This window comes from Anoplolepis gracilipes, chromosome 8, assembly GCF_047496725.1.
Source record: "Anoplolepis gracilipes chromosome 8, ASM4749672v1, whole genome shotgun sequence".
Lineage (NCBI taxonomy): Eukaryota > Metazoa > Arthropoda > Insecta > Hymenoptera > Formicidae > Anoplolepis > Anoplolepis gracilipes.
Window position 1 is genome coordinate 7,161,697 of NC_132977.1, and position 9,393 is coordinate 7,171,089.

The 9,393-nt window shown below is 33.7% G+C and overlaps 1 pseudogene; it reads right to left on the bottom strand.

Moving 5' to 3' along the window:
• Positions 1–838: 838 nt before the first annotated feature.
• Positions 839–7,239, bottom strand: LOC140668936 (uncharacterized; annotated as a pseudogene).
• Between the last annotated feature and the right edge of the window lie 2,154 nt (positions 7,240–9,393).

The window sequence follows — 9,393 nt, forward strand, 5'->3', positions numbered from 1 at the left end:
ATACATAAAAATATGCTTAAAAATATTCCAATAATAATAATATTAATGTTTATAATATATGTTAAAAAATAAAAAAAGATTACACATAATAAAATAAATGAAACATAATTACGTTTATATACGCAGGACGTATTTTTGATTCATAATAATAAATTTTATAAATGCAGTATAGTGATTTTAACGGCAGCTAAATGGGTATAGCTACATAATTCTCTGTAACTTCAGGACAGATGCAGATGGCGGTATCGGACAGAGTGATAAGTGTTTGTTATGAAAAACATTGGGATACTTTCAGAAGAGAGAGAGAGAAACTTCTTTCTATTAAATATATTTAATATATTGTTATTAAATATAAACTATAATTTTTAGAGAAAGAAAAAGAGAGGAAGGAAGAAATAAATGTATTATATATACATTTCGTTTAACAAAATTTTATTAACTCTTCTTCTTTTTCAAATCTATTTTTATTTTGTTGTTAGTATCTAAAGGATTTTTTTATTTATATTCTCTCATGAGTTTTTGACAGATAAATTAAAATTGAGATTATAATAAGTCGCAGCGAAAAGACTTAAATATTGGAAATAAAATGAAATACATTTATTATACTTATCATATAGTCATTTTTTTCTAATATAAGCAGCAATTGGTTTTATTAACTAAAAAGTTCTATACAACATGACTATCAATTTTATTACATTCGTCTTATTACAAGTATTAATTAAAATATTTTATAAAGTGTTTTATAGAAAATGGTTATCGTTATATATTGACTTTTTAACAATGATATAACACTATGATACATTATACAAAAGTAGGTAATAATTTTAATTATTTGCATTTATGTGTTTTATTTAGTTATGTATTATTATATTACTATATATCAAGTAAAAAAGACTATATTCCATAAAGTCCGATGAAATACAATGTATAGGGTGCCCAATAATAAACCGTATGACTTTTCATGTACAGATAGAGCGAGTTAAGACTGAATAGAAAAGTATCCCAATAATTAGTGAGAAATTAAAAAAGATCAACTATCCCTAGAACATGAGGATCTAGCGTTATATAGCCGTTATCATTTATAGAGCGCTCCTTCCACAACTTTGTCACGCACATAGCGATTATGTAACTAATGGACTGTCTCTTCTCGCCACGTGCTAATACTCCCATGAATTGGTTATTCTTTTTTAATTTCTTATTCTTCTTAATTATTCTTTTTTCTTATTAATTATTATAATTGCAATACGATAGAGGACTTTTCTACTTATAATTAATTTAACTCGCTCCACCTGCACCCAAGATGTGATATGGTTATTATTAGACACTGTATGTATGCGATAAATAATATATTCTATTTAATTATTTTCACTTTGCACTTATAACTCTTGATATTTTAGCACAAAATATTCTAATCTGTAGATTCTCGGATGCTATTATTTAGGCATTATCTAAATATAGCGTTACTCATTGCAATCTAGAGTCGCGTGGCATGTCATCCGTAAGATACCTGTAGAGTCGAGCTTCTGATATTTACATTCTACAAAAGCCCGGATCTACAGGGTAGATCACGAATGTGCCTATTCTTTGCAACCCTTTCTTGTTTCCATTTGTTAGTCGTAATCTGTAACAAAAGTTTTCATTTAATACGTTGCTATCTTAACATATTAATCATACTTAAAACTTTTTATACAATTTTGCTTTATATACTTAACGAATATGTGATTATTTTTGCCTTGTATACTTTTCAAAAATTAATATAATAATCAGAATAAGAAAAAAAAACTTGCGCAGCACAGTTTAACAAATCAGACATCTGATACTAACAGATATCTATCCCTTTTGCTACGATAGAGAAAGTATTTCGCACGAGAGATGAAAGAGGGCTAAAGAATTTTAAATCAATTGAAGAGAGTGGGATTTAATCGCGAATAATGGACATGACCATTTAAAGCCACGGCAGATTAGAAGTCAAGCTCTGGCCGCGCCACCGTACGTGACGCCGGAAAACCTCCGCTGAGAGATACAGGACGTGACCCGGCATGCATATCCGGAGTATGGTTAAAGGAAGTCGTGTATTATAATAGCGCCTACCTGACGCGATTACCTTTCTGCGATTTTAATGCTTGATTTGAAACACACTGCATCGCGCTGCGATCCTTTATCCATCTCTCACATCGGATCGACTATCGTTGAAATTTTCCAAATTTTTTTAAACAAAGCACGATATTATACTTGCTAATACTGGGTCACAGATATTGAATATTTTTATTAGTATTTATATTCAAAGCACTCACGTGTTTCGATGTATATTTCATGTTTATATGAATATTTTGAGGGCCAATACCTAAGATATCCTCTTTGTAAATAATACAGGCAAAATTGTAGAATAATACTTACATTTTTTTTAGCGTTAATGTATAGTAACTTTGAAATTTATAAATTACTTCATATATATTGAGATGTGCTTCTCGAGATCCATTGGAATATGCATATGTGATTCTAAAAGCGAAAAAATAATCGGAAATGTAATTTGCATAGGAGAAAGTTAGATAAAAAGAAATAAGATATATTATAATTTTCATGAAAAGGAATTTGTTTAAAAGGAACTAAGGTACATTAATTTTATAATTAATACGTAAGGTTGATAATGTAATTTTAATTTTAATTAATAACTGCTCTTATTGTTATGAAAACTTTTCTCTATTGTCGATATTATAATTGTACATAATACAAATATGCATTCTAACAAACGTTCAAATAGAATGCAACAGGGATACTAATCGCTTGCTGTTATAGCTAAAGCCATTATACTAAAATACTGTAATTGCATGACATATTCGAGAGAAAAGATATTATTAAAAATGTGAAAATCATTAAACATGCCAGTAGAAATCATGCTTGAAACATACGAATAGAAGGTGAATAGAACTATATGTATGTACTGTAAATGTATATATACATATACACGTGGTTTTATGCGATATTGTATACAATCAATATGTATATCTTATCAGATAAGGAGATGAAAAGATTTTAGATTAAAAACAATCATGCTAAAATAATTCTCAGAGATATTCGTGCGGAAATAATGTCTTTGCGGACTGTAATATTAAACCAGCGCAATCCGTTAAATATACATCGATACATCGGCATTGAAAAATGATGCAAAACATACTTTTATGAGCAAACAAACTCACATCCATGCACATTTCGCACACATTAACACGCTCGCTTCTCGGTGGTCTCGTATAGAGATAATAATTATATCATTGAGAACAAACTGTACAAATTGGTGGGTGAAGAGAAGGACACTTGAATCGCTCGCAAAACACTGAGGGTTCCCGCAGTTTGGCATTATTTCACGCTTGGTTTTATTCCTCGAGGTCGCCCGAGGACGATTTGCGAATTTGTCACTAGAGTCTCGCGTGCCAGTCAAGTTCAGTCAGGATGACGAGAAGTCTGACGGAACGCCGGCTGTTTTTTTTTTTTTTTTTCTCTAAGATTTTCGGGGGGCACACAAGGACAGCGAAAGAACGGGCCAACGCCCCTCTAACCAAACGCTGTACCGCCGACTGTCCTTTACGACTCGACAAGATATTCGGCGACAAGCGAATCCTCGAGTTGCGGGGCGTCTCTCCCACGGCTGCCCGGGTGAAGCCAGGGGCTTTCTCCGGATTCTGCGATGATTGGACCGCGCGCACCCTCACTCCGGCACGGGGGATGCCACAGCACAGGGCCGTAGGCTCGGATGGTGCCTCCGTAACAAACATCTCGATACATTTCGCGATTTCGATTTCTATTAGAGAGAGAGAGAGCCGCGCGACGTTTATCCTAATCGATTACCGCCTGTTACCGCCAATAATGTAAGCATCGATACTGTTTGTAGATTAGTCTTCGTAATCGGATTTATTACGGTCGTACTTTTCTTCATATAACTTCTCTTGTTCGCTTGTATTAAGCTTGTCAACGGATTGAAGTAAAAATTTGCTCTATTATCGCGAGAAAAATGTAGTTTATTTCTTTCTTTTTAAAAAATGTGGCTCGCGAACAAGTAACATGCACCTTAGTCGGATAAAGTATACATCTATAGTTACGCATGTTACGAGCAAAATTTATTATTATTCTTGATTTGCTAAAGAGAGAATTATAAATGGTATTATTATATCAATCAAATACAGCTGAAAAATTAAATTTCTCCTCAATATTATTATAAAGCTATTAACTATTGATTTGAAAAGCCACCAAAACATATGAAAGATTGTTATAAATTAGTTGATTCATTAATTATTGCTATCTCATGAAAGACTCGACGTCATATTTGCACGTCAGTATATCCGCGAAAGGGCCAAAACAAATGTACCGAAAATAGTTTAAAATTTATGTGCAACGATCCGTCGCTCGCACGCCAAATCGATAAAGCCTTTCTATATTACAGAAGATATTTTCCAATAGTAAAACTTGCATAAATCTTGGAAATGTCAAGGACTATCGACGGACTGGAAAAAGATAATTTTGCGAGTACACGCGATTAGACGCGACACATTTTTCACACCTTTACAATATAATTATATTTTTGAATTTAGGTGAAATTCTTAACAGCATACACAAGTTTATTATTTATAAAAGTAATAAGAGAGATAAAAAGAGAGAGAAAGAGAGAGATCTAGATTTCTCTTGAAATATGCAGTTCGGATCTTTTGTGTGTGTGTGTTTAAAGACGTTTTATTTTTTTATTTATTTATACGAAACATCATATATATTGAATTCTCGCAGAAATAATGCATAAATATGATGATAACGATGTCGATTTAACCGGACTAAGTGAGCATTAAATATTTCTTAGATATACATCAGCTCGCGAACGAGTGACAAGAGTCACGGGATACTTTTGATAAGTTTATCAACGTTGGATGGGACCGATTCGCACAGCCGTCCCTGTGCTCGTTGACGTTCGGTTCGAGTCGTGCAGTCTCGGCCCGGAGTCCCTGTCAACCGAGCCGCTAGAGAAAGAGAGACGCAAGACCCAAGGGCCACCCTTCGTCTCATCATCTTTTCGCGCTCATAGCTGGGCATATCTGGTCTGAGCCAGGCCTGGTCTCCTCTCCTCTGCTTCTCGAGGAATCGCCTGGAAAAGGTCCCTTTACCTCGCGGGAACCCTTTCCGCTCCCCGCGAGCACCAAAGTCTCCCAATGACGTAGCTTTCGTTCCTTCTCCGTTCTAGAGCGACGTATTGATCGTCTCTCTGCTCCTGAAGCTGCGGAGGCTGACACCAGAGGGAAACGAACAGCGGAGAGAGAACGTGTCTACGGCGGAGGGTGAGGGTTGTGCCGTAGAGCGTGCCTCTGTCGACGCTTACAGACGGAAGGAGACGGAGGAGTTAGCCTCCGTGTGTATATATGTATAACAGATAGAAAAAGTTAAGTAGGAGGAGAGAAAGGATATACGCGGCTCTTGCGCGAGGGGACGTTTTAAACGGCGAAGGAGCCGAATCGCGATAAGATGGAAAAAAAAATTGAGTAGATATAGGGATGAGATGTGCTGCTTTACGTTTCTTTTTTATCAATAATATCGCTGGTTAAAAGGACGGATAAAGATAATCAAGTATAGATAAACAAATAATAAACGAAAAACATGAATAACATGTACGGTGACACGAATGCAGGAAACAATTTACAGAGATCATTTTTTAAATTTTAAAGCAAAAATGTTTGAAAGATTTTTTTATATTTTAAATAAACAATATATATATATATATATATATATATATATGTATAAATATATAATATTTAAGAAAATTAGAAGCAGATGAAGAAGTAGAATAAGTGACTGTATGCAATAGAATAAAAATTCAATAAGGGAGAATTAATTCGATATAAATAGCACACTATTCGTCTCTCCATAACATCAGCTACACGTCATATACCACTCAACTACCTTTCCACCTGTCATTCTCTACTCACACGCAATATGTCTTCCTAAAGTTTGCTTACGTCTCATCATCGGGTAAAGTTGCGGCATGGATGAAGCTCTGACAACAACGTGAGGATCTCTGTCTCCTGATCATTCCGGAACTTTGAGCAGGTCTTCATCAAACCAATCAGCTTGCACTTCTAGCGTGAGAGTGACTAGATACCTGAACAGAGATTAATTATTAGAATAAATGTATAATTATGACATATATAATTTATGTGTATTACATAATGGTCAATTAATAACGATTATTAATACCTTTCAGTTGTCCGTCACAGCGACTTATTCCATATACGATTGCAAAAATCAATCGAAAAAAAATATCTTGATTAATTTTTCTACTATTCACACATCTCTTTATATCGTAATAATATAAACTAAATAACCGAAAATATAGGTGGCTACGCGTCTGCGTTCCCAGACGCCGTTTACAGACAAACCGTAATGTAGTTCACGCAGTAGCTACGTATTTATTGATTAATTCTAAAGGTCATTGCCATAAAGACCGTTTAGTCCAGCGTGATAAAAGTAACGTATTGACGGATAAAATTCTAACAACATTTATTAGATATAGCACTAACAAAATAATTTAATTATGCTATTAAAAAATATTTATATAACAAATATTTCCATCAGAAGTCATAATAATGTCATATAATATAATAGAACGTTGAATAAAAATTGTCCAATGACGCGTGTGCAAATTTTTTAATCAATTCAATTAAATCTATGACGCAAATGATTATCTCTGAATTATGATTATTAAGAGATAAGGTATTTTAAAAAAATTTGTTAAATACCTCGTGCGAGATTTATTGTTCCGCAAGCGTGTCCCATTCGCGTCGCACTTGCACGTTCGCAAAGAAGCGTTGTCTTCGACTGGCATCACCTATCGTATAGTGGAATGTGTTCAGAAGGAATGAACGTCCGAGCGGCATGCTTGGAATAATAATCCGATAGCCAGTCGATTTCCTTTCCTGTACTTGGGCACGACAGTCGATCTTCGCATTCGTAGCTCACGACAAATTTGAATCTGAAAACGGAACTGTGTGCCATAAAAGAATCGACAGTGACACTTCATTCTGTATAAATCGAATCGCTCTACAGGATCGTTACGTGATTGATAACGCGGATAAATCATTGAGATTTTTAATTGCATTAGTAAATATTGTTAAAAAATTTAATTCAATTTAATTCTTGGTTTTTGAAAAGATTAAACAATTATCTACCTTTGTATTTAGAGAGAGAGAGAGAGAGAGAGAGAGAGAGAGAGAGATAATATAACGAGATAATATAACTATTCGAATATGTCGCGTTTTCAGAATTTCTAATATAGTTAAAGAGTCCAGGGAATTACGTGCATTTTCTACACGGTAGATATAAGCCTGCGTAATTAAAAGCTTAAACGATTAAGCTAATGTTATTGAGATGAATCTGAAGCGAGTTGGGCGGGTTAGGGATTCTAACAAGGAATCGCATCACCGCCCACAATAGAATTTAGGTTCCTTTCTTTTGTGTTCCTATTTTTAAAAAACGCTTTTGTTGCAGCTAAGTTATATTGCACACATCGATAAAAATATCGCTAAGCGTAGTAATAAAATAATATTTAAAAAATGATAAAAAATTCCGTATTAACAATATTATTATAAAGAAGTAATTCAGTGTAGTAATTGATTATTAATAATATAAAAACTAGATTTATTATAATGCTTAACAATTAGAAAGAATATTACATTTACAAAGTTGGTTTAAAAATATTGCATAATTGTTATAATAATTTTACTAATTACTTTTTTTTTAATTAGTTAATTTTTTAAATTTACTAATTAACTATCTAATTAACTAACTTTTCCTTTTTTTTTTTTTTTTTTTTTTGCTATTCATTAAAAAAGTTAGTTACATGAGAATTAAAAATTGCTGTTCTTTTTAATATTCCAGTTATGTGACCTGCCTTCATAGATTGCTATAAAAACTTTCTCAACTCGTGATATGCTTTACTTACCACAATGCAGCCACGTGACAAGGTGTTCGCGTTTCGGAAGTTTTCAAAATACTCTTTTATCCGTTAAAAGTAAAGTTACAAGAAAGTTGAGAAAATCCATTTAATTGTTTGCAACTCGCTCTAAAAATGAATAGCAGTTCAATATAATCGTCTTATATTTGTTTTAGTGTGAGAAATAAAATGGTTAATCAACATTTTCTCCGCCCCGCAGCCAAGAAAGCACGTTGTATGTTGCATTAATGAAACCATAAATCATAACGGGAAAGAAGAATGGGAGAAGGTCGGAATCTGAGTGACGTCCGCCGAGAGAACTCATTGCCGTTGTGATCCTGTCCATTCGTGAAGATCCGTGAAGAGGTTTCACGTAACTTGAAAGACCGTGGGTCGGGAAACGAAGAGGGGGATTCAGCTTCTTCTGTACGGACGTTGACGCAGCTCCCATGGGGCACTTTTGCGGATGAAGACCACCCTATCTTATACTTGACATAGCAAGAAACGCTCTGCTTTGCTCTCTTATTTTTTTCTTGTGCTTGTCATTTTTTTATTCTTCCATTTCTTTACTGATTCTTCGTCCGGAGATCTATTTCATGTTACTCTTCATAACAATATATCTAGTAATAAAAAGAAAAACGCAAAATTACAATTACATCGACTTTGATTTTGATTCTAAAAATGTTTCTCTCTGCCATCGTCTTTGAGATTTGTAATGAATAAAAAAATGCTTCTGTAAGGAACAATAATAAACTAGAAAATATCGTAACGTGGTTTAGGAGGTGTTGGAGATTCTGCAAAAGACGATCATTTGTCAAAGTGAAGCGGATGCGAACGTGAACACGTTATCGCGGCTTTACCGAGGTAATCTATCGCATGTCTCCCACAAGAAAGAGATTTTTAGAAAGAGAACAGGACCGTCATATGCTCGTCATCGTAATAAGAAGCTGCCAAAGATTAAATGTAACAATATAATTTTAAAATGTTACACGGCTGTATATTTTAACAAAAATTATTTTATATACATATATCTGTCGGAGAAAAAAAAAAGTCTACAATAATTTTGCTAAATGCAAAAAAATGTTGAAATTCTCGGTAACTCGATGTAATTCATATGCTCATGACGCAACTCATAACATTACAATGGCTGCGCTATTTTAATTAAAAAGATGTATTTTTAGAGAGGAAGGAGGAATAGGTATAGGTCAACAAGTCGCAAATATATATATATATATACATATTTACTACATATATATATATATATATATATATGTGTAGTAAATATGTATATATATATATATATATATATATATATATATATATGTATATATGTATGCATATTCGCGACTTGTGGAGTTACCTACCTATATAGGCATAGGCGGAGACGAGGGGTTGGCAGGCAGTCCAAAGCATTGAAGGGGGTTGGATCG